Raw genomic sequence first — 27,037 nt, forward strand, 5'->3', positions numbered from 1 at the left:
TATCCAAAGCTGTAGAAAAAAAGTGGGGTGGGGGAGTCTAAAAGTAAAAGAAAATTTTAAACAGTGCAATGAAACTGTAAACTGAGATTTGAGTAGAACTGGACCCAAGTGATTAAGTAAGGAGGGGCCAAACAGTACCCTAAATAAAGGTGGGTGGTTTATTTAACACGAAAAAGTTTAAAAAGGGAGTGCATGTTCCTCAGTCACGGGAGCAATGCCCAGACTGGCCAGTCTGCAATTCTTTCCCTGCATGCCAGCTCCTTGAGTGGCAGACGCCTGTGGGCAAGAAGGATAAACAAAGAATGAGTAGGAAGTCTTAAGTTACGGCTTCAGAAAAGAGCAACTAACACGAGCACCGAAACACTGACAGAATATATTCACACACAAATATCAACTCCAAACAGAAACAAGCATTGGCATAGCCAATAGGTCTCGCCTTTGGGATCTTATAAGTGTTTAGCCATGCAGCACATAAGTTGCAAGGCTAGAAACATCAGAAAGTACATTCAGCAGCCGGTCACATTTCATGCATCAGCGGCAGGACCAGAATAATTCCACCCTGCATGCCCTTTGAGAAGGATTAAGCAAGAGCATTAACAACAGATGTGGTGGGTGCGAAGCAGACATGGAAGGCAGCAAGGCAGTGTTGGATGGGTTGAAGGGTGGGTGGATGGGTTGAAGGGTGGTGGATGGGAGTGGGTCAGTGTTGGACAGGTTAAAGGGTGGGTCAGTGTTGGACAGGTTGAAGGGTGGGTCAGTGTTGGACAGGTTGAAGGGTGGGTGGAAGGGTGGGCGTGGGTCATTGTTAGACGGGTTGAAGGGTGGGCGTGGGTCAGTGTTGGACAGGTTGAAGGGTGGGCGGATGGGCGTGGGTCAGTGTTGAAGGGTGGGTGGAAGGACATGGGTCATGAATTGGCTCAGTGATGAATTGGCATAGCTAGATGCAGAAGGTTTTTGGGTCGTTTTGCTTGAAATCAATAAGACTGGTGAGGGCAGGTGCTATTTCATGGGCAGGGTTCAGTATTGAGGTGCAAGGGACAGCGATCTAATGGCTCTAAGCAGCAGGTGACACCCCGCTTAATGAACTCAACAAGACATCCCTTCTAAGCCAAGCAGCCCTCCAACTGCAGAACATGTGGCGCCGCGAGATAATAACGCCTTCTCATGGGTACTGTTCAATAGGTAGACAAACTGAGCCCCACCCCCTCCTATACTGCACTGACCCTTCTGCTACCACCATTGGCTCACAGATGCAAACAGCGCCTACGTCATCCTCGATCTCGTAAATACTTCAAGAGTGCTCAGCAGGTTCATGTGCATACTTCGGAGACCTGTCGGTAACCTTCCGATCACAGTGTAAATCCAAGCAGGGTAGCTTAGCGATCAATCAGCCTTCTACAGTGTGTGTGTGTGCTATGGAGAGGGTGACACCACTCTACCGGGGCACATCTTGATCGCACATGCCGATGCCTACCCGCCCCCCTTGAACCACTAAGTATCGGCAGAGATGCTCCTCCTGCAGAAACGGCAACTAAAACAGGCAGCTCGTGCCATAATGAGGGGTTACGTATGTGCAGACATTTGTGTCTTCGCGCTTGCATGAGTAGCGCATTCTGGTACTTGTAGTCTTGCTGCACAGTAAATCTGCAAATACTATAACCCGAGCTCTGCTCACTCTGCAAAGAGCATTCGTTTAAATCAAATACTGTACAATTTCTCTGGTTGTTAGTAAAAGAAAGCAGTATAAGTTTGTTGCTTGACCACTCGCAGTTGTGTCGACTATCACTGCACCCATACATCTCAAAACAATGTGGCAGCTTGAATAACAGCCGGCAAGAAAATTAAAGTCAAGCCAGGCACATGTAAACAAACAAACGCGTGCACCGAAAAAAAAGTAACTCCAACAAAACGTCGGCAGGCAACCGGGCATGTTCCAGTGCCTTGAATAACAGCTGGCAAGAAAATGAAAGCCAAGCCAGTGCGAGCAGGCACATGCAAACAAAAGTGAACACGACCGACATCTGTTTCCAATTAACGCGACCGCAAGACAGGCAAATATAAACAAGCACGGGCACGATAATTCGAAACAGATGGCGCTGCTGCGCGCTCCCGCAAGGTGGATGGCGTACATGCACGAGTTCTCACTGGAAACAATGCAGTACATGCACGAGTTTTCAAAATAGTAAAGACCAATTCCCAGAAGTCATCTCCTAAGCAGCGCTTGCACGCTATGCTAGGCTCGACCTAAAAACACAGAATACAAGCAAGGGCTCTACATGCCAGGGCAGACATTTACACAGTTTTACTCCATAACGAACGGCCCAAGAAGTGAAAATGCAACACCAATCAACCGTGGCTTATGAAGTGGTCAACTGCCAGCCAGGCAATAAACATGAAGCAGTGCTTATGCCACCACTCTGTATTTTCAGTAGAAATAAACTCCACAGAGCAGGTAAACCACCAGACAACCCTCGCTTCCCCAGGCAGAACAACACAATGTTTCGGTCATCTGTTTCACACTTTCGCAACACATCACATTACTATTGGGGCAAGATGACGCCGAAGGCCAAGTCCTTATCAAGTGTCTTCTTTGGATGCCAAGGAAACAAAGTCAGACTGCACCCTCAAAATACGAACAGAAGCAGGACTGGTGTAACTCAGCAGAAGCTGCTGGGAGCAAGGTGAAGCAGTAGTGAACATCAATGCAAGATGTGTGCCACAAAAAATACAAATGTCATTTTGTGAAGCACGTGAACAACAAAAAAAATAGACCCACACAAATGGTAGCAAAAAGTTATAAAGTCGTGACTTACTGCAAAGCAATAGCTTTTTACAGATTTAAAATGAAGTAATAATGCAACTCATTTCAGAGGAAAAGCAGTCACTTATCATGCCTACCCAAGAAAAATCATTCCAGTAATGCGACAGGGTTTAGAGGGCATTTCGGTCTCTTAACCTCCTTTAAATGGGAGGAGAAGCAGACTCTTGGTCATCAGTCAAGCTTTCCCGCGCATGGTGAATTCCCTCCCCCTACACCCTGACAACATCTGGAAATAGTGCAAGGTCCAAGATACAACTTTGCATTTCTGCTCCTCTCACACCTCCTTTAGGAGCTTCATGGATAAGTTTGCAGTCACCCCAGAAATTCTGAGACAGTCGCAGAATTGAAGATCACACCTCGAATATAGACAACGGCTGCTAATGGTTTCATGGACCCAGACAGGCAATGGAAAACCGTCAGGACTCATTCAAACTCAGGCCCTTCATGACTGCTGAAGGAACAGGAACACGAGAGGGATCCCTGCCAACACCTCTCATGGCTTCAATAGCCAAGAAAAGTATGGCATGATCAAGAAACTGATGGACAAGTTGCGATCTTTAATCTGGTGGGCATGAGCCACTTATAAACCTGGTGGAACCGCGATCAATCGGACATTTGGAGTGTGTGTCAACATTTTGGAATTGGATTGCTATAATTACACTGGTGTATATACAGAGTGAACAACGGCTGCACATGGCACACAAGCACTGGTGGGCATGTCACAATTCTGAAGTCTGGAGCCACGATTTAATAATTTTTCAATAGGACAACAGGTTGCAATTCAACCTGGGGACTCCGATTTGGTTTAAAAATAATAATACTGAGTTATATTGAGGATACCATGATCAGCTCCCTCAAATTGTGACAAAATATTTCCCTCCACCAAAATACTTGCCACTTGTGTTTTAAATGCAGCCAAGCCCTGTGGTTTTGATGAAACAATGCCGGTAGCGGTCTGGCTTTTAGCAATTTTGTGTCTCTCAAAGTGTGGTGTTTTATTTAAAGGTCCAGGTAAGTTGTCAACAAAGCCCAAATGTAAATAAACATTTTTTTTTAAATAAACAATCACAGAACTTTTCAAAGAAAAATCCAAAAGTTTAAGAAGAACAATTAACTTCTACATTTATGACCCCAGGTTATATAATTAACAGTAGACGCCAGCTAGCCATCAGCCTTAACCACAATAAAAACCATGTCTACTTGGCACTTACAAACCAGAGCTTTACCTCGCCCACTAGCTGTTTGTGGTTTGCATAATTTGCCTGGGTTGATCTATGGCTTCATTTGCTGGTAAATAAGATGATCACATTGTCAGTACGGTTGTTTCATATCCTGCAGTACAGCGTCCACTCGCCCATGTAATAACCACCTACTTGTTTTAGGATAGCTTGAATGAAATGGATTAGGCCCTGGAACTTGAACCGATGTGATGGTTAGAGATGTGGGTTTAATTTCCTGGATACATCATCTGTAATCTGCAGCGTACGTAGACGTGTTGTACACAAGCTCCATGGAGTTTAAAGCGCCTCTGCTACAGCGTCGGGTTGCTGAACTTTCAAGTGATTTCCTTTTTCAAAAGTTCAGCAACAGACATCAGCATTCAAGAGTGCTCTGCTTTTGAGAACGAGTCAGTATCTACCAAAATGTTGAAGATTCAAATAAAGGCGCATCTTTTTGAAATTCCTATGAGCTGAAACCTGAAAGATCAGGTTGTGCAATCAGAAGTGCCCTCCAGAGCTGTTGTTGACGGGGAGGATCCTTCGTGTGCTTTTTCCACGCACTACATGTATTGGCCGTGGTTTGACTGGTCTTGGTATACATACGCGCGCAAATACTTACACACAGCCCACTGAAGGCAAAACTAAAAATATATCTGTGCATCTCCCTCTTCTAAAAGCAAAATAAGTTTGCGTCTTAAGTCCCTAAAACACAAAATAAAGACATAGCAGACCCAAATCTATGGAACTCAACTGAAAAAGCACAACTCTCTCCAAGTGCAAATAGGAAATCAAAATGTTGCTGAACGAGGAAGGGAGTATCCCCGAGATATACGGTAAATTCAGCCCTGGGAAACAAGGATTTTCCTGTTCTGTGTTCGTTGTGCTTAATTCCAACAATACTACTCCTGTTATTCCTACACAGTGAATCTTAATACTCACATGTGTTACCATTTTTGCTGATACAACAGATTCATTTCATGTACTTAAAGCATGGTCGTTGTGTAAAACGTATGCAATTCTAGTGTGTCTCTTCTCCTCTCGTCCAAGGACCGGTCACCCATTTCCTGCTGCTGAGTCAGTGGTTAGAAGCGTGAACATGCTCCCACTTTATCCAGTAACACTGCAAGTACTAACCGTAAACGGCGTTCAACTGGGCCTCCTTTCTAGTGTGACCAGATCTTGAGAACCAAAATCTGGGACATTTTGAAAAAAATAGAAGGACTACAATTTTACATCAACCGTGCTGCGCAGAATGCCAACTCTATCAACATAGGAACACAAAAGAAGCACTAAGAAAATAATTAAAATGGCCGGGCAATAGATAACCACATAAATAAAAAACGTTATCGATCCAGCCCACTCGTTGAAAGTACGGAAAAGCAGATCACATGTTCATGGAGGAGCGAGGCCTAGGGTTTCTTGACCAGACCCACCAGGATACTGTACCATAGACAAGGTCATTTTGCGGCAAAATATTGCGCTCTTAGCTGCATTTTTGCGACACTCAATTACTATTCAATAGCTCTACATATATTTGTTTTGGATTCTAAGTTTAAACTATGAGTCACCTTGGTAGAAGATATATAAATGCTCCCCAATCTATCTTTAGGCCTGTGGGAATCCGCTTTCCACACACATTTATTTACAGGCACATATATATCCCCTCAGCACTCTTAGCAATAAAGAACAGTGTGCACCCTCCCCTGTGTAGCACTTAGCCGGCCAACCGGTCGTTGACCCAGGTGGCCCAAGATGAGATTATCTTTTAGTTGGTCCACATCATTATTGGTACAATGTTGATGTATATGATGGCTTGGAAAACTCACCACTCACCCAACGTTACAGTTAATAAAGTTGAAATTTGACTTTGGTTAGAAGTCAAATATTGGGACTCACTGCTTATTTTTTTGGCATCAGGTGGAAAAATATATTGAAAGTTGTATGACAGGAGGAGTCACTGATTCATGCGCAAGTCAATCCATTTTTAATAAAAATGATATCCCTTTGTACGGGATGTGTGGAATCAGGGGTGTGGAATTTAATAAAATATCTACTTGTCCATGGGGCAGGTTGCTTCAAAAATCTATTTGTCCTGTAACAAAATCCACTCACCCCTTTTGTGCCATATAATGTGGCAACAAATTATGGCAGCAATCTCATTATATAATATGATGAAACTGGGCATAGGGAACTGTCACTCCTTAGCCAATGGTACAGCTGATGATATAATTTGAATTGGGTTACATGTCAAATCCTGCGACTCATTCCTGCTCAATGGTTTGGCGTCAGGGGGTAAGTACATGGTCAATATATTGTAAAGAGTGTCATCAATCTAGGTGCAACTCAATTGTTTTTAATAAGGTGAAACCCTTCACAACACTAGTTAAGTTCCTTTGTGCAGGATCACGTCGTAATAACGTGCATAGCAACAAGTGGTAGTAGTCAATGTCTAAGGCAAAACGATAGACATAATTCTGGTTCTTGGGGTGTGCTGAAATGTGTGTTCTCATGAATACAAATTGTCCTTTTTAAAACCTCCTTGAGGCTGATAGCAGGATTTCTAGATCAAAACAGGATCCTAAGTCTCCAATCGCTTTTTGTGTCTTGAGTAGGCCTGATCTCTGTTGATATGAATACTATATATGTGTGTGTATATTTATGTATTAGTAGTAGGAGAACCAAACAATTAACAAAGAGAGCCAAGCCAGGAGTCTGTCTGGGGTTTATGTCTGCAAACAAACCGAGCCACTGACATAAGCCAAGCTGCAAACATCACGTAAAAATAAAACACAGTATTTTCAAAGTTCAGAAAAGTGTATTTCTTTAACATGTTGAAACGTTTCATCTGAGCACATCACATTGTATAAATGGTTTGCGAGGCACATATTAAAAGTGATAGTTTTTTAACATGACATAGTCCCTGGTGACAATGCCACGCGTGAACTAAGAAGCAAGTTAGTTGTCAGGCGCACTCTGTATGACCTTGATTCTTTTAAAGCATGGAGCAACATTATAGTCTATGAAAACTACAACGTCTACTTCAAGAGGTTTTTGTACAGTGCACATCCCGAACTCATGTATTTCAATGTGCTCTCATTTGTGGCGATGAAGTAAAAGAAGCTTTCTTAAAAGAAATATTTGCCTAGGATCACGCCATTTTGTCATGAGCGGGAAGCAGGGATTGATCCCATGTTTTCCGGTTTATTTATGCAATTCACCAACTACATGGGTATCCCTCTCTGTTTCGCATTAAAGTTTAATACTTTGACATTTATTCTTGGCATGAAATCGGAGCAAAGGATGTTTCGTTTTAGCTGAGCAGCTCATATGCTTCACACATAGGAGAGGCCTGGAGTCCTGGCTCTTACTCTTAAAGACACACCGGAGGCCTTGTATGACATTGTTCTGCATTCTGTCCATCAACTGTTTTTGCAATTGTCACCCCGAGTGGGATGGGTATGATCAGACATGAGTCCCATGCTCTCCATGCCACGGGAATCAAACTATCCTGGCTTATGAGGGCTGAAAGCCCGAAACCGGTCCTAGGGTGCTTGTTTCCAGTCCAGGGAGGACCTGGCTTGGCAGTTTGGGCTGGACTGTTCCTATGGGCACAGGGTCAAGACTGATTTGCATAGGGCTGGGTTCAAACTGGAATGGCATGGTGAGCAAAAGAAATATGGATTTAGGCCCAGATCTCTGTACTGGGGTGAAAGTGTGACATTGTTCTGCATTCTGTCCATCAACTGTTGTTTTTGCATTGCTCTCGCTCCCAAGCATTGCAGCCTGAAGGAACCGCGGAAGCTGCTTGTCTTAACAGGTGAGTAAAAGAAATTGTGCGCTCGTTGCGTGCTTCTTCAGATTTCACGGGAGGCTTGCCAGTCTCAAAATCGCGATAAGTGTGTGTGTGTGTGAGGGGGAGGGGGATTGCTTGACGTACAAGCTAGCAGGGCTATGGTATCCAGGAACACGGAGACTCTTGGGGAACTCCCAGCTGTACTCGAAGGAGGCGAGAGATGAGCCGCGATGTGGAACTCATATCCCGCAGGACCGTATTACATACAGGAAAGGTGACGAGTTATACCTCACGAGACAATAACCAGAAACATTGAACGTCTGCTGCAAGCGAGGGGAAATTATGAAAGCAATAGGAAATTATGAAATCAAGGTACAAAAGCGCCGATACATATCGCTGACACGAGGGAAAAGATCTTACACCCTACGGACGTATCGATTACGGTTGCGTACAATGAAATGACATGAAAGCAATACATTAATAACTGCAAGTACTATTAAAGAAACTCTTACTGCGCCATGCCAGGGAGTTAGACAGGAAATGTATAAATAATTTGATTAGTGAGGGTCTAACTAAAGAACATCACCCCGTACGATTAAGCAGCACACAACTTTGCGGCAGTGTTTTAAAAAGTAAGCAATAATTACACACTTGTTGCAGTCACTTTTCTCACTATACCATAATTTGAATCCCTCGCTACAGTATTTACAAGTATACAAAGCGCGAGCGGCTTAAGTTATTGCACCAGTGTAAAATGAAAAAAATAAAAGAAACGAGGATAAAGGCGACAAACGGAGTTGTTGTGGCAATACCTTTTCAAATTGGCGAGCACGTCAAAAAGTCGATGGTACACTATCAAAAAAAGATGGTCTTTTCTATATTATTTTTTTTTTTCGTTGTATAGGAATAAAGTACAACTTTTGGCATTTGACCAAACCACATCAGGGGTTCCAGCCGGGTATCGCAGCAGCGGTCACCTCTCCGGGGAATGTCACCCAGCACCGGCGTGGACCAGATCTGCTTTTACCTAAGACGAGGAAGCAGCAGCAAACTGTGTCACCTGGCAGCAAGGCGATGGGCATCAGCAACACGCCGCTACTTCCGTTATCTAAAGGGCGGTCATCCAGGAAGTGTGGCGCCGTCAAAAGGAAACACCTGCCTCCTGCCCCCACGGCTCGCGGTGCCAATCCCCCAAACAGAAAAAAAAGAGCTTGAACTCTAGAAAAAAAACTCGAGCACCGGTGCACACCCGTGCTTCCATCCTAGGCACACGAGAGTGCGGCAGATAAAGACAAGGTGTTCGTCCCTACTGCCCGGTACTCGTTCCTAAATCCCAAAGCATCAGACGCTTTGTGGGCACCAAGACTGTCGAGGGAGCCATTTACCTGGGGATGTTGTAGCCATTCATCCGCGGCGGTCCTTGTGTGAAGGGGCTGGTGGCTGCGGGGTCGGGCGGAGCAGCGCCCCCAGGTCCTCCTCCACCCTCGGCGGACACTTTGTGAAGTTGGGCAGGGGCCCTGGAGGCGGGGAGCCCACGCTGCTGCAGCCGCCGCCTCTGCGCAGTCCCCTGGGCCGGGGAGGAAGCCTCGGTGGCAGGCCCCGCCTCGCAGGCGTGCCGCTGATTAGTGAGACGGAGGAGGGCGGGGGCAGCCGGGGGACCACGGGGGCCAGGGGAGTGACCGCCCCTCCCAGGCGGCGAGGAGTGTCCCCACACGGCCCGGGGCGCGAGGCCGGGCGAGGGCGCCCTCTACAGGGGCAGGCCCGCGCGGCGTCCTTGCAGCCCAACTTTCTGTAGGACAGGGGAGCTCAAACCCCGTCAAATCATGTCTTCCGACCCAAAAAGGTGGTCGACGTTGTGTGTTTTGGATGGGAAACTGCACAGAATGCATGCTTTGACGGGAAATGTTGCAAAGTGGTGATTTCGTTTGGGGTGGGGCGGCGGGAAAAACAGAATGCCGCTCTAATGATTCGTTATACAGAAGTGATGAAATGAGTGCGGGAGCGAAACATTTCACAGGGAAATAAACAAATGTGTATTTGAAGTGTTATTCTTCTGGCAGCCTTTGGTGTATTTTCGTTAGCATGCCAAAACAGTGTTTCCCAAACTGTGGTCCGTGACACATTCCCAGGGGGTCCTCAGGCAGTAATTTTAAAAGAACAACAAAGTTCCTTTTAGAATTAGCCTTTTTCCAACAACAATAAAAGTGTCAAGATAACATCAGTGATTAATGAACCTGCTGGAGAGAAATGAGAGTTTTGTCAAGTGGCAGCTTTGACTTTTCTAATGTAGCACAGAGGGTTAATATGCCTACTACAAAGAATGTGTACCATGCATTTTTTTTAAACTTTTTTATGTGCAATGTGCATAAGTTAGTGGGTTACTGCATTTGTCAGAGAGATTCTTTTGTTACTGTGCAGTTTATAAGTGACAATCTAATCTAACACAGTGACCTATAAAATGTCATCAAAGAGCTGTGTGCAACCTGCATGGTACAAGTTAGAAACATATGTTTTTTCCAAGTCTTTCTTTATCCTGATGCTGCTAAAAAGGTTTATTTGGGTGGAAATACATTTTTATTGTTATCAATGCTAACCACTGTGTTATGTTCTGAAACCTGAGTTTGTGCTTCTCCAGACCAAGCACTCTTTCAAAATGCCTACCAGTATGAATGACGTGAATTCTACACCTTGTAGTCGCATTTGCCTTATGTAACATTTTCTATAAACTGATTTACATGTATGAATAATTTTCTCCATGGGGAAGATTTACAAGGAAAGAGACTCTGTGTGTGCCGCAAACCATTTGACTGCACCGCACTAAGTCACTTTCAAAGCACAGGGATGCAACATATTTACAACAATATGTCGCATCTCTGTGCTTCCCCCTGCGCTGGCGCACACATTTCTGCCATGCGCCTGCACAGGCACATTTGCACCATGGTGCAAGGATGCCTGCGTCGGGAGGAGATTGTTTATATGCAGGAAGGGTTCCCTTCCTGCACATAAACAATCAGAAATGGCATTTTTCAACTTCTAAGTGTGCTGCATTAGAACACATAGAATCTGCAAAACTTCATTGTTTTACTGATTCTATGCGTGTTGCAGAATGCAACACGCATAGCAAGAGGAAAAAAACGAGGCAAAATGAATACATTTCTCCTCGTTGCACCTCCCTACGCCTCCCCGGGGGAGGCATAGCATTAAGATACATTTCCAGATTTACGATTTCTAGTAAATCCGGAAATGTGTCTGGTTTCATGGCTGTTGCATGGGAACACCCACAGCAACACCCATGGAACACCCCTTTCACGCAAAGTGCTGTGTGCACATGGGCCATATTTACAAGACCAGCAAAAGTCATGCAGGGTAGCTTTTCCTGTCTTGGAAATATGGGGCACTAAAATGCACCACCGGTGCGTCACTTTTTATGACGCACCCTTGGCGCAAGGGACTTGTAAATCTGCCCCTATATGTGTGTGTTATAAAGTGCTCTGACATCCTTCAATTGTATGAGAGATGCTATAAAACAAATGACATACATGTGACAGAGGGACTATGCAGAGATGAGTCACGTTGGAGGGTGATAATAAGGGAATCATTGAAGAACCCCCAACAAAGATTGTCATATCCTGGTGCATAGTAAAGCCATCATTTACTATTTTTAAAAGCTGATACAATTCAATATATAATGATACATTTTTTGCAGAATGCACCATTGTATCCTACATTTTCTTGGGAGGAGAGCCTCCCAAAGCCCCCTTTGTAGTGGTCAGGCTCACTCACTGCACTTGGTGTGCACTGTATGGGGACTGGTCTGAAAACTTTTGCCAGGGCTGCTTTGGATTTCTAGTCCGGCCCTGGCAGGAGCCTCGTACTGCGCAATAAAACCAATAATTTAAAAGTTAGTGAAGGAGATGCAGCACTAACCTTCCTGTTTTTTGCAAATTCTTTCAATATAAAATACTAAAATCCTTAGTAATTCGAGTATTTGTTTTGTGTGCACACGTGTGTTTATTATTTTCGAGTTACTATTTTAATGTTTGAAATTTAAATCATACAAATTGCTTGGGGGTCCACGGCTTCCAGGGGTGACTCAATGGGGGTCCTCAGGAGTCAAAAGTTTGGGAACCACTGTGCCAAAATATTGCACAATTTCCTGTTTTGGTAAACTTCTGCTAATTATTTTAACTTTCAGTCCTATCTTATACTTTCTGTGATAACAACGTGAGTGTGAAGGGAGGTGGCACACATTGAGACGCACTTATAAACACTTAAAAGTATGTTCAACCTCTGCCCACACGATATTAAACGTATGACCTATAATTATGAAGTGAGAAGGGAAACAGGTTTGAATAGGTTCAAAACGAACCAAGGTACATTACGTTTAAGTTTAGTTACATAATGCTAGAATGCAAAAATTACGTTGATTTATTCTATTATTATTATGTTCAGTTTTCATTTAAAATTATAATATTTGCAAAGCTAAAATTGACTTTAGATTGTTGGTATAACTGGCAAGTCTAATGTAATATCTGCCAACAATGCCACTTATCTTCTATTATGTATTAGCACATATTTAGAGTGTCGTTAGGCCACTACACACCATTTATGCTGTAGACTGTGATAATGTAAAATGTCACCAATGTGGAAATTATCTAATCAATTGATTTTTATTAACGTAAATCTAGAAGTCATTATGAAGAGTGTTGGGCCCATGTAGGTCTCCACACTCCCCTCCCCTTTAGGGCTATCTCTATAACTCATTTTCATTTAATTCAATTTATATGGGGCTTTCAACCGAGTACTGAACGCATGAAACAGTACAATGAATTCCAAAAGAAATGAAGGATCAATAGAGTACACTTATGAGTGAAAAAGTTATAGAAAGAGACAGAAGGTACTCGTATAGACGAGGTTAAACATGGTGTGAGGTAGGAACAGAGCAGACAGTGTGCAAAATAATTCCAGTGCCTGGGAGCAAGAAGTGAAAAGAAACCGAAGCGGGACAGATCATACGACTGAGGACGTTACACTTGATGCAGGCAAGAGGCCGGCTGCAGAAAGCTGTGAAGAAAGAAGACAGAGATAAGTAAGGATAGAAAAGGAGAAGGAAGAAGGCCATGAAGGCATTTGAAGGTTGTCCAAGTGAAATGCATGCAGAATGGAAAAAAGCAAGCAAAGGGAGACCATAGAAAAGAGATGTGTGCTGTAGAAGCTAACACTAAAAGAGAAATACGATTAGAAGCATAAAAGATAGACTGTAGAGATGCTAATGAGAAAGTTGGAGCACAACAAGGAGAAAAGTACAGGACGTGCAAGGATAAGTGTGATTTTAACTGTTTAGTAGCTTTGAAGGTGAGAAATTGGTGAATTTTAGGGATATAATATAAATGTGAAAGCAGGAGAAATATGAAAAGAGTGGGTTAGAGATTAGATCCAGCTTGGTATCAGAATTTGGAGAGGCAGGAACACTTAAGAAATGCAATAACGAGTGAAGGTTAAAAGGAAAATGAAGAAGGGGTAAGAACAAATAGATTTTGTTACTATAACATTCTTGAATGATAAGTGATAATTTTGTTCAACAGTTTGAAGAGAAAGTACAACAGATCAATCGGGCACAATGGTTAAGAGATCCATCGAAACAAGACTGGGTCACTCATATTTCAGAGGATCATATGTAAATCCATGAAGGTCAATTCCAGCAAATTGTCCTGCATTGGTGTCACAAATTGCCTGGAGCAGGACACCTTAGAGAGAGAAGAGCTCATGAACTATGACAGGCACAGTTTGGGTGGCCAAACTAGTGAGAATACCTCAAACAATTTGCAGGGACTTGTTCTGACTGAGCACAGATGAAGCCGGAACATAAACAAACCACCTGGCTTGCTAATTCCCTTACAAACAGATCAAGGGATTCCATGCATACACGTTTTATAGTTGATTTGCCTCCTGGTGGGACAGGGAGCAGTGTTTGTGGCTTCCACATAGAGGGTAAATACATTCCTTTGCTCCTGGTTCTGCTTTTTTAAACACACATTTAATGGACAACTTCAGGATATCTGGTGACCCAGTGCCCCAACGGTTCAGGTATTTCTTTTACTTCACATAACAAGGTAAACAACCAACAGTAGTATGACATTGCATACCACAAACCACACTCCCCTCCCAACCCTTCCACCTCCCCCTCTTCTGCGAGTACCCCCCCAAAATAGTTCTGTTCAAAAGGGAGCCTTTTGAAGTTCTCTGTTAGCTGCACACTCTCCATTGTTCCTGATTTCTACATCTAGATTCTCAACCCTAGATCATATTGTCTCTAAGCGTAGCCCCCTGTAATCAACCCAATTTTGTAATATTTCAACTCTGATCTCTCCATACCCATGCAGTGGTTTTAGACCCTTTTTCCACTTCCCCACCGTTGGGGGAGTGCGTCTTTCCAATGTTGAGGTACATCTCCTTTGGCGACTAAAAATCCCAGATGAAAGAGCACCAATATATATCTATTATTGACTAAGTCATCCCTTGTGTGGAATAGGACGAGTTTAGGGTCCATCGGAATCCTCCCGCCCAGGACCAAGCCTAAGAAAAACAATTGATGGACAAAATGCTGAACAAATCAAAACATTCACCCCCAGTCAAGAGACCTGGGTTAAATCCATCATTCTTTTGCTCACCATGCCACCCCAGTTTAGACCTGGCCATATGCAATTCAGCCTTGACCCTGTGCCTCATGGGAACAGTCCAGCTCGAACTGCCATGCCAGGTCCTCCCTGGACCGGAAACAAGCATCCTAGGACCGGTTTCGGGCTTTCAGCCCTCATCAGCCAGGATAGCTTGATTACAGTGGCACAGTGAGCCCAGGACCCACGTCTGGGCATACCTGATGCACTTAGGGTGAGCAAGCAAAAGCAACACAATTGATGGACGGAATTCTGAACAAATCAAAACATTCACCCCCAGTCCCGTGCTCTCCATGCCACTGGAGTCAAGCTATCCTGGCTGAAGAGGAGTGAAACCACAAAACTGGTCCTAGGATGCTTGTTTCCAGTCCATGGAGGACCTGGCTTGGCAGTTCGGGCTGGACTGTTCCCATGAGGCACGGGGTCAAGACTGATTTGCATATGGCTGGCTTCAAACTGGAATGGCTTGGTGGGCAAAAAAACAATGGATTTAGGCCCTGATCTCTGTACTGGGGTGAATGTATGACATTGTTCTGCATTCTGATCATCAACTGTTCTTTTTGCATTTGTCACCCCGAGTGGGACGGGTATGCCCAGACGTGGGTCCCTTGCTCTCCATGCCACTGGAATCAAGCTATCCTGCCTGAAGAGGGCTGAAACCCCGAAACCGGTCCTAGGATACTTGTTTCCAGTCCAGGTAGGACCTGGCTTGGCAGTTCGGGCTGGACTGTTCCCATGAGGCACAGGGTCAAGACTGATTTTCATATGGCTGGGTTCAAACTGGAATGGCATGGTGAGCAAAAAACGATGGATTTGGGCCCAGATCTCTATACTGGGGTGAATGTATGACATTGTTCTGCATTCTGTCCATCAATTGTTCTTTTTGCAGGACCAAGCCTAAGCAGGAAGTGGCACTAATCCAGAACGGCGCCACTCTATCGCATTCCCATACCATTTGTATGAAGTCATCCTCTGCAGCAAGGGAAACCCGAGGTAAGAGGGGGATGCGACATCCTCCATCCTCCAAAACCTCCGACTGGTGAGGAATACCCTGGGGAGGTAATTTAATTGTACCAAACAGAATCTGGCCGCTATTGCTCAGCCCTGGGAACGCTCTAGCCTCTGTTCATTCATCCTCTGAAAGTTAGTTTACATCTGCTTCCCAAGTGTTGTGCAGCACACTGAAGGGGTCAGGCTGATCGAGGAACAATGAGCGATAAACATTTGCCAGTTTATGGTCTCACAGCTCTCCTATAAGCCATTTTCCCTCCAATGTTTTGAATTCAGGGAGGTCCTTCAAATCTGCAAATCATGGCATTAAGGCACACCTGAGGTGTAGATATTGATCAAACTGTGTCGGGTGTAGGCCATATTCTGTGTAGGGTTTGGAATGATTTAAGGGTAGTCCCTTCCATTACGTCCCCCAATGTAGTGGTCCCAATGAGATCCCATTGTTGGAACCCCTTGAGTGCTGCCAACCATCACAGCCAGTTCCCACCCCCCAGAGGCGTCTGTTCTATAAGTTTGTCTTCAACGCCATCTGTTTCAGGGAGGGCTTAAATAACTTCAGTACCACTGCAGTTGCCGGCAGGAGTATCAAACTCTGTCACCTCCAAATAGAAGGAAAATAAACAGGATGCCCCCCAGAGTGTGTGTCTACAAGGCATATACTGGGTTGCCTTAGGAATCACTCAACCAGTAAATGTGATGCTCTATAATATGCATTGGCGTTCGCAGTTACTATTCCCCGAGGTACTTCGATTGAAAGTATTTGACCAGAGCAATGCAGGAGAATCCCTGGTTCAACTGGAAGCTGCACAGCTTGGAGTTCAGTTTGTGGAAGAGGGAGCAAGGGATCTCATGGGGGTAATTCTGTAACTGGTATATGAATCTCAGCACAGACACCATCTTGAAAATCGCAGATCTACCCATAAGCAACAGTGGCAGTAGGGACCATGCTTTAATGTGTGAGGTCAGCCTCTCTATGAGTGGTTGGATATTACGCTCCTAGGCCATCTTTGTGTACAATGTGATGTACACCCCTAGGTAGGGGAAGCCGTGATGAACCACTTGAAGGTCTGCTGCCCATCTGACGTCTTGGGGTAGGAGTTAGCCAGGAACACTGAGGACTTTGCTTCTTTAAAGTGAAGCCCTGAAGTCTCAGGGAATATCTTAAGGATCTGTAGGCTCTTGGGCCTCTGAGCTTGGGTTAGGTCAGGAGAACCAGGATGTCATCTGCTTACAGTGCCACTCTATCTAAGACTCCCTCCCTCCACTCAAACCCCGCATCTGGACATCCTTCCGGAGCCAGGCCACCAGGGGTTCAAATATGATAGCGAATAGGAGGACAGCGGGGCCCCCTGTCTCATATCTCACAGTATTAAATCTAGACCCAAAATTTGGACGTGACAAAAGGATAAACAGATAAGCCCAGCTTACCGAATTAGAGGCCTTTTCCATGTCGGTAAGGAAGATCGCCGCTGGGCTATCCAAGGTCTAAGCCAAGCCAAGGCAGTGCATTGTGGAATCATCTGCCTCCTTTTTTCCCCGATGAATAACTTATGACCGTCCCCCTGGGGTGGCTGTAAAGGCTTTCCACAGTGTACCCGGGAAGTCCACCAACCCCCTTTTCGAGGAAAAGTAGCAATCAGTTAATTGACCTATATGTTCCATAGGGTGAAAGTCTTGTAGGGACCATGTACTTTCACATTATAGGATGGCTGTGTTGCAGCCTCGTGCTAAGGATGACGGGTGTGTGGTCTGACACCCCTGTCAAGTATACATGTCTGTGTGACGATGTGAGTCTGTGACTTTGGTATTTGGAAGTAGTCTAACCCGGAAAAGGAGTGATGCAGGTGAGAATAAAAGGACTTCCCTTTTTTCCCGGGTGTTGTAGCTTCCATATGTCTGTCAGGTCCACGGCATCCACAAACAGGGCCATCAAGGAGCACCTGCTCCTGCCCTGGTGTCCCCCTTTCTATCTGTCCTTCGACGCACCTAGAAGTTTGAACAACTGTAGTAGCTCAAATGTAGTGTATTTACTGTTTTGTCCCTGTGGATTAGCCTATATAGGTGAAACAGGTAGAGAGTTAAGACTGAGAATGTTGGAACATAAGTCAGCTTTAAAGACTAACAAGGTAAATGCCCCGTTAGTAGAGCACTTTTCAATATGAAACATAAACATACGGACTTGCAATGGTTCATTCTGGAAAAGATAACAGGAAATAAGAGGAGAGGTAATATAGAGTTAAAATGTAAGAACAGAGAACAATGGTATATATCCAGGTTTTATACAGTCTAAAAGGGTCTGAATACAAAAGAGGATTGGATAAAGTTAATTAAATAGAATTCCCATTGTTGATTTCATCTTAGGGGTTTTTTACAGATTGATTACACCCAATTTCGTAGAATCAGGAACCAATGTGAAGAACGTGTATAAAAGATTAACTCAAGAAAATCCCTTTTGGTAAATTAACTGCAGTAACCTCTAACAATTGGGAGTTAGTAAAATAGAAAAAGTCCTAACTATGGTGGGCAGTTGCATCAAACTGATGCAACAACGGTATCCTAATATATGTTTAAATTAAAATTTGATATTGGAACTTCACACTTGGGGACCAAAATACTTTTGGTACTGAGAAAGGTGGTTCCATTGTTTTAACCCAGCGAAACACGTCAACGCCTTGTGTTGTCATTAAATTTGCACTGTACTGAACCATATTCTGACAAAGAATTGATGATTTGGATATGGTCAGCTTATATGCGTTTAAAAATTAATGCATTGAATGACAAATGTGATTGTCTTTCTGAAATCCTTTCCGATTTTTAGATTATGAATTGTGTATTATTGATGTTTTTAGCTATTGTTTACTAGATATTTGAGATAAAGAATGTTTAATTTAATGGTATTTATAAGTGTTTCGATATCCAGTTTATTTCTGTGCCTGTGCTTTATGGTTGGATTTATGTGAGTACACGTGGAGGGTTTGTGAATTGGTGTACCAAAAGGGAATTATACTTTTGATTTTCAGTCATATGTGGTGCCTTGTCTCTTTTGGGCGTTGTGGGGCCCCTCTCACTCTATTGTGATACTTTGAGCCTCTCCAGCCACTCTCACTCACCGTGGGGGCCTCTCCAAGCAATCCCCCTTCGGCATTATCACCTTGTCACCAGGCGGTGAGGTGACCCACAAGCACTTCCAGACAAGGTGGGGCATTCATACAGCTAAGCCGCTGAAGACTGGGGATCCAAGCTGATCAATCGGGCTCCAGCCGGGGACCCTATGCCTCTGGTGCCCTATTTAGATCCCCTTCTTCAGTCACATAGGGTGGAACCACCTCTACCACGCCTCTTCCCTGTCTCACATTGTTAGAAATGGAATTCTTGGTTCGCTGAGGTATGGAAGCCAAACAGGAACCACTACTCTAGTCAAAGTAAGCTAAGTACACACTAAAAGATAAAGTGTGCTCACCCTCTAGTAGCTTGGCACAGAGCAGTCAGGCTTATCTAAAGAGGTAATGTGTAAAGCATTTGTGCAACTCACCCACACAGTAACATACTGAATACACAAAAAGACTCCACACTGGTTTATAAAAATAGTTGTCTGTGTTATTAGCAAAACAAGACCAAAACAATAAAAATATCACATATATTTCCCAAGATATGCACAATTCATGAATACCAAGAATTTCAGTGTTCACGAGTGCTTGAGTGCCAAAGGGATGCTCAAATTCAAAGTGTTTTGTTTAAAGTAGGCAAAAATGCAAGATTAGTAAACTCTGGAGTGCCAAAAGAACTCTTACATTGGATCGGGCAGTCATGGTATCGCTGACCGATTTACACTACCGGGCAAAAACAACAGAGGAGTTGGAACAACACGGCCCGGCAACTAAGGTAGACTCTGGCGCCTCTCAGTGGGTGGATGGAAGCGGCTGGGACCTCCGAGGTCTGCTGTGAATCCGCACCTGCTCTGGGCACTGAGAACAAGGGAGGCCGGTCTCTGGCGTCGGACAGCCAAAGGCAGCGGGGCAGGGATGACGTAGTCACTGCACTCCACATTGCCCATTCAACGCATTCTAAGTGAATACAGCTGGCCTGGTCAGCACCCAGTCAAGGCACCTCTCTAGTCTGGAATCTCTGCTTTCAGGGAACACACATGGTGGGCATGGAGCGTCAGCCTCCCGAGGTGGAGCGATTGTCTTCAGAGAAGTGAAGCGCAGTCTAACGAGGTTTCAGCTGTCGGACTCAGAGTGCCTTGGCAGCACCGGTATGTCAAAAAGTCTTTGATGACCCAGAGACTTTTAGGAACAGGGGGAAAACCAACAAGTCCTTGGAGATCACTCTCAGCACAACATAAGGTAGCAGGCGGCACGCCAGCACACAAAAGCAGGTCGCAGAATGGCAGTCCCTCCTGCAGCACAGCACTCAGCAAGCAGCAGGCCAACACAGCAAAGCAGTTAGCAAAGTGGCAGTTCCTCCTGGCAGCACAGCAGTCCTTCTGGCAATGTGCAGAAGTAGATCTAGCAGTGTCTGGTTACAAGTCCCACACAGTGTCTGATTTAGGGGGTCAGAGCCCCAGTACTTATACCCAAAAGTGCCTTTGATGTAGCGGGTGACCTCAAAGGAGTTCTCTGAAGTGCACTAGGATACCTTTCAACTTAGTCCTGTCTGCCAGGCTATCAGTGAGGGGTTATCAATACCTTGTGTATGGGCAGGACACTACCTAATAAAGTGGAATGTGAGCCCCTCCCAGCCCAGGAAGACCCATGTGAATGCAGATGAATGCAGGTGCAGTTGAGTGACCTTTGGTGTGGCTGTCTAGAGGGAATGCACAAATGTATCTGTCACCCAGACGTGTATTGGAGACAGGCTGTCAGGCACTTAGAGCGGTAAGTGCAAAGAAATGTCCTCTTTCTAAAAGCGGTATTTCTAAAATAATAAAATTAAAACTAACCTCACTGGTAAGTAGGATTATCAATACCATTGCAAACATATGAAACATCAAAACATTACTCCTCTCTGATCAAGAAATACCACTTAAAAAGGTATAAGGGAATTCCCATTGATAAGCTCTGCGAGGGGTAGGCCTCACAGTTGTGAAGTGAAATAGGCTCTTTGTCACTCCCATGGCACACAACCCTCTACAGTACATGACCTGTCCTTTACTCACATAGCACCCTGCCCTTAGGGCTAACATGGGCCTGCCTTAGGGTGACGTCTATGTAATAAAAGGGAAGTCTTATGCTTGGCAAGTAGGTTTAAATGCCATGCCTAAGTGGCAGTAGTCTGCATACACAAGCACTGCAGTGGCAGGCCTGATACAGATTCAAAAGGCAACATTTGTGGGTGGCAAAATCAGTGCTGCAGCCCACTAGTAACATTTAAGTTACAGGCCCCAGGTATATGGTATACCACTTTACAAGGGACTTACAAGTACAGTAAATATGTCAACCAGGTATAGGCCAATTACACACATGTTTATGGAAGAAGCACATACACTTTAGCATTGATTAGCTGTGGTAAAGTGCTCAGAGACCTAAGCCCAACAAAAATATACAGCAAGCCCTGGAGGTAAAAAGCAAAAAGATTGGGGAAGACCACCCTAAGGATGCCAGGTGTTACACGTGTCCCACCAGCTGAAAGTGGGGAGATCTACCCAGTTTCTAGGGAGTTCTCTTCACTAAGGCGGAAACACCTAGATAGACCATCATTCTAGTGGTCTACCCCTGGTCTATGTTCCACCCTAAAGTCCATACCCTTTTGGGAAATGGACCACCTCAACAGCCTTGGATTTTTATCCCTCATTTGCATGAGCCACCTGAGGGGCCAGTGGTCAATCTGAACTAAGAAGTGAGTGCCAAACACGTATGGCCTCAGCTTCTTCAGTGCCCAAACCACAGCAAAATCTTCTTGCTCAATAGCTCTCCACCTCTGTTCCTCGGGGAGAAACCTCCTGGAGAGGAAGGCTTCAGGTTGGTGTAGGCCCTCCTCATTAAATTGAGCTAGTACTGCCCCTATGCCATGCTCTGAATCATCTTTCTGAATGATAAACTCATTGGAGAAGTCAGGAACCCTGAGCCCAGGAGCTGTGCACATGGCTTGCTTCAGGGAGTCAAATGCAGTTTGGCATGCCTCTGTCTAAATCACATTCCTGGGCTGCTTCTCGGACGTCAGGTCAGTAAAAGGGGTAACAGTGGTGCTATATCCCTTGGCAAATCTCCTGTAGTACCCAGTGATGACTAAGACTGCTCTGACCCCACTCTGGGGTTTGGGGGCAGACACGCCATGATGGGTTTTATCTTGGCCTGAAGGGGTTGCACCTTCTCCCTGACCATCAGGTATCCCATGTATCCCAAGGACACCACAGACCTCTGCCCTATCTGGCACTTACTTGCCCTGAAAGGCCTGCATGTAGCAGAGCCTAATGCAAAAACAACAGTTGATGGACAGAATGCAGAACAATGTCATACATTCACCCCAGTACAGAGATCTGGGCCTAAATCCATCGGCCACACCACCCCAGTCCAGACATGGCCATATGCAAATCAGCCTTGACCCTGTGCCTCATGGGAACAGTCCAGCCCGAACTGTCAAGCCATGTCTTCCCTGGACCGGAATCAAGCATCCTAGGACCGGTTTCTGGCTATCAGCCATCATCAGCCAGGATAGCTTGACTCCAGTGGTGTGGAGAGCACGGGACTCACGTCTGAGCATACCCGTCCCACTCGGGGTGATAAATGCAAAAACAACAGTTGATGGACAGAATGCAGAACAATGTCATATATTCACCCCAGTACAGAGATCTGGGCCTAAATCCATCATTTATTTTGCACTCCACACCACCCCAGTTCAGACATGGCCATATGCAAATCAACCTTGACCCTGTGCCTCATGGGAACAGTCCAGCCCGAACTGCCTAGCCATGTCTTCCCTGGACCGGAATCAAGCATCCTAGGACCGGTTTCTGGCTATCAGCCGTCATCAGCCAGGATAGCTTGACTCCAGTGGTGTGGAGAGAACGGGACTCACGTCTGAGCATACCCGTCCCACTCGGAGTGACAAATGCAGAAACAACAGTTTATGGACAGAATGCAGAACAATATCATACATTCACCCCAGTACAGAGATCTGGGCCTAAATCCATAGTTTTTTTGTACTCCACACCACCCCAGTTCCGACATGGCCATATGCAAATCAGCCTTGACCCTGTGCCTCATGGGAACAGTCCAGCCCGAACTGCCAAGCCATGTTTTCCCTGGACCGGAATCAAGCATCCTGGGACCGGTTTCCGGCTATCAGCCGTCGTCAGCCAGGATAGCTTGACTCCAGTGGTGTGGAGAGCACGGGACTCACGTCTGAGCATACCCGTCCCACTCGGGGTGATAAATGCAAAAACAACAGTTGATGGACAGAATGCAGAAAAATGTCATATATTCACCCCAGTACAGAGATCTGGGCCTAAATCCATCATTTATTTTGCACTCCACACCACCCCAGTTCAGACATGGCCATATGCAAATCAACCTTGACCCTGTGCCTCATGGGAACAGTCCAGCCCGAACTGCCTAGCCATGTCTTCCCTGGACCGGAATCAAGCATCCTAGGACCGGTTTCTGGCTATCAGCCGTCATCAGCCAGGATAGCTTGACTCCAGTGGTGTGGAGAGAACGGGACTCACGTCTGAGCATACCCGTCCCACTCGGAGTGACAAATGCAGAAACAACAGTTTATGGACAGAATGCAGAACAATATCATACATTCACCCCAGTACAGAGATCTGGGCCTAAATCCATCGGCCACACCACCCCAGTCCAGACATGGCCATATGCAAATCAGCCTTGACCCTGTGCCTCATGGGAACAGTCCAGCCCGAACTGTCAAGCCATGTCTTCCCTGGACCGGAATCAAGCATCCTAGGACCGGTTTCTGGCTATCAGCCATCATCAGCCAGGATAGCTTGACTCCAGTGGTGTGGAGAGCACGGGACTCACGTCTGAGCATACCCGTCCCACTCGGGGTGATAAATGCAAAAACAACAGTTGATGGACAGAATGCAGAACAATGTCATATATTCACCCCAGTACAGAGATCTGGGCCTAAATCCATCATTTATTTTGCACTCCACACCACCCCAGTTCAGACATGGCCATATGCAAATCAACCTTGACCCTGTGCCTCATGGGAACAGTCCAGCCCGAACTGCCTAGCCATGTCTTCCCTGGACCGGAATCAAGCATCCTAGGACCGGTTTCTGGCTATCAGCCGTCATCAGCCAGGATAGCTTGACTCCAGTGGTGTGGAGAGAACGGGACTCACGTCTGAGCATACCCGTCCCACTCGGTGTGACAAATGCAAAAACAACAGTTGATGGACAGAATGCAGAACAATGTCATACATTCACCCCAGTACAGAGATCTGGGCCTAAATCCGTCGTTTTTTTGCTCAGACGTGAGTCCCGTGCTCTCCATGCCACTGGAATCAAGCTATCTAGGCTGATGAGGGCTGAAAGTCCGAAACCGGTCCTTGGATGCTTGTTTCCAGTCCAGGGAGGACCTGGCTTGGCAGTTCGGGCTGGACTGTTACCAGCCCGAACTGCCAATATCGTCTCGCTGTCGCAACAAAGGGGACATCCATCCGACCTCTCAAGATGCCTAACTGCTATTTCCTCCTGGATGACGACTCAAAACTCAAACTTAATGGAGCTAAGACCGAGATTATGGTCATGGGCCACCCACTTTCATCCCTGTCTTCTGAGAACTGGCCTCCCTGTATGGGGGAACTTCCCCCGCCTAGGGAGAAAGTTAAAAGCCTCGGGGTTTGGTTTGAACCCCAATTAACATTCAAGACCCATGCGCAGAAAGTGGCAGGAGGGTGTTTTGGATTATTGCGGGCTGTACGGAAAGTCCTCCCCCTTCTGCCTTTTGAATCTAGAAAACTCCTAATCCAGGGCCTAATTTTGTCCAGATTGGATTATGGCAACGCCCTCCTCCTGGCGGCGCCTCATGCCTCGATCAATATCTTGCAGCGAGTACAGAACGCTGCAGCCAGGCTGCTTATGGGGGCCCCCAGATGGGCTTCAGCCAAACCATTGCTCAGAGCCCTGCATTGGCTCCCAATTCAGGAGCGAATCTCTTTTAAGTCACTCTGCATTGCCTATAAATCTCTGCAAGGTAACGGCCCTCCGGCCTTGAGGGGTTTAATTTGCCCATACAAACCGGCGCGGGCCCTTCGGTCCGACGGAGAAAATCTGGCCATCATACCCAGAGTGAGGAAAGCCCGCACCGGAGGCCGTCGGTTCTCGCTGAATGCAGCAAAAAAGTGGAATGTACTTCCCAGGGACCTTCGGACGGAACCCTCCTACCTGAAATTTAGAAAAACACTTAAAACTTTTCTTTTCCCCAAGGCCTCCTAATTTCTTTTCCTCTTGTGTTCTGTTATTAATGTTTCAGCGCTGGGACGCCCTTGGGCAGCCATGCGCTTTATAAACCCAATTTCATTTCATTTCATTTCATGGGGCACAGGGTCAAGGCTGATTTGCAGAGCGTCCCTGCGTGTCTTTATGGGGTACATTTGACTCCTTTGTCTGCTCTCACCTACCACTGGGCCTCTCAAGAAAGCCCCCCCTCGCGATCTCACCTTGTCACTCAGTGGTGTGATGACCCGCTGGCACTTCCAGACAGGGTTTGAAGGAGCGCTTATGCAGCACAGTCGCAGAAGAGAGGGGAATTGCCTCTCTGCCTATGTTGGTATTACCTCCACACGTCAGGCTCCTCGGGCCGTTGCTCCCTGGCTCCCTCAAGGATCCAGGAAGTCAGGAACAGGCCATCTCCCTCATCAGCGGCAACTCCCCACTCTTCCCTTCTCGTCAGATGGCATTTGCCTGAATACATTGTCACAAATAAACTGTGATTTTGTTTTTATTTTTAATTTCATTACGTTTCTGTGCAGCCCAACAAGTTACGTGTCTCAACATTCTACAGTAGTCAATCATGGTGTTCCCTCAATCATTGGTTACATTGAAACAAATATCACTGACATATTGCAACTAGCATGGTGCCAGAAACAAAAAACAAACATATCCCAGTGTTGAACTAAACACACACGTCTTGACCTTGGGCTGACCCATGAACTATCAGTATCTGTAATGGGAATGATGCTGGGGCAAAGGGAGGTGGGGCCTCGTACTATCATCGGGGGGTGGGGGGTGGCCCCAATTGAAACTATCATGCATGAGTGGGCACCTCTTGTCCGAGCCACGTTCAACCACTCTTTGGCTGAGCTCCGGTCATGGGGGCACTCATCTGGGGCCAATGGCAGCGCCTCAAATAAGCCGCACCACAGCTCCAAAACATCTGCCAGCTTTGGGTCTGTCCGAACCACTTTCATCCTAGCCCCCTCAGCTGCACACCTTTCTGCTGTATCCCTGTTACTTAGCCAGTGAATCGCCAGCTGCTGTCTGGCCAGCAGTAAGGTAAAGTCCAAAAACTTTTTTTTGTTGAGCGCTTGGTCGGGAAGCACCCCATTCCCAGCAGGAAGAGCTGTTGTGGGTTGTCCTGTTGTTCCAGCCTTAGCCTGTCTCTATATATTATGTGTTATCTAAAATGGGAAAGTAAAAGCCAGAAGAGAGACTAGCACAGGACATTCACGACAGAAGCAATCTAGTAAGAGATGTGTAAAAGGTGAGGGAAATGATGCAGGTATGAGGCTAAGAGCCGCGGCCTCATGGGTGGCTCCTCCGCTAAGGCAGAGGGGTGTCGCCCCACTGCCTTTCAGCACTGTAAAAAAAGGAAAAATAAAATGATAATAACGTGCTCCCCGCCCCACTACTGCTTACCGGGTGCAGCCGCCACTGCGCAGCCTAGTGGGTGATGTTTAAAAAATGGATGGAAAAGATTATAGAGACATAAAAAAAGGAGGGTATTGTGTAACGCAGACAGAAGAGCAGGCTAGTGAGTGATGTGCGAAGGGATGGTAAGGAAAGTAGAAGCAGAAGCAAAGTGGAAACAGTAGACGAGCAGGACAATGGGAGATGTGTAAAGGAGAGAGAGAACAGACTGTAGATTGGAAGGAAGAGGAACCATGAAAAAAGGAACAACAGGTGCAACACAGTAAGAGATGTGTATAGGGACAGGAATGGAGATAATGAATATTTCTTTCATTCAGCTATCTAAACTACTGATTTTGGTAGCGTGTGTGCTTGCATAGTAAATAGGTGCATGTCTTCAGTGTACATAGCCTTGGCTGCACTGCTAATATAACTAATATCACTGTATAACTTGTGCCCTGCCATGCACAGTGCTGTCATCAATGCTGTCATTTCAGATGTTCAGTAATGTCATAGAACATGTCATGAGTAATGTAATAAGGGAGGTAATTAGCAGTGCATGGCGGGGGTGCCAGTAGCTGCCTGAGATTACTATAACTGGTAAATTTCAGTTGTTTTGCTCGTTTAAAAATGTATGTTTTAACTGTCATTTTCAGCTAACTTTAATATCCCTTTTACAGTGCATTTCTAGTTTATTAAATG

At 45.6% G+C, this 27,037-nt stretch overlaps 1 protein-coding gene across 3 annotated transcripts in view; it reads right to left on the minus strand.

Moving 5' to 3' along the window:
* Window positions 1–9,508, minus strand: part of GCNT1 (glucosaminyl (N-acetyl) transferase 1) — a 132,320-nt gene extending 122,812 nt beyond the window's left edge. The window contains exon 1 of one of the 3 annotated variants that reach the window (XR_013607105.1): window positions 9,220–9,508. The gene's annotated coding sequence lies outside the window, so the exon portion shown is untranslated. Of the gene's footprint in view, window positions 1–8,646; window positions 8,784–9,219 lie in introns of those variants that run through there. The other 2 variants (XM_078675862.1, XM_078675863.1) reach the window with 2 other exon arrangements.
* Window positions 9,509–27,037: the final 17,529 nt, after the last annotated feature.

The sequence above is a fragment of the Lissotriton helveticus genome, chromosome 2_1 (assembly GCF_964261635.1).
Source record: "Lissotriton helveticus chromosome 2_1, aLisHel1.1, whole genome shotgun sequence".
Taxonomy (NCBI): domain Eukaryota; kingdom Metazoa; phylum Chordata; class Amphibia; order Caudata; family Salamandridae; genus Lissotriton; species Lissotriton helveticus.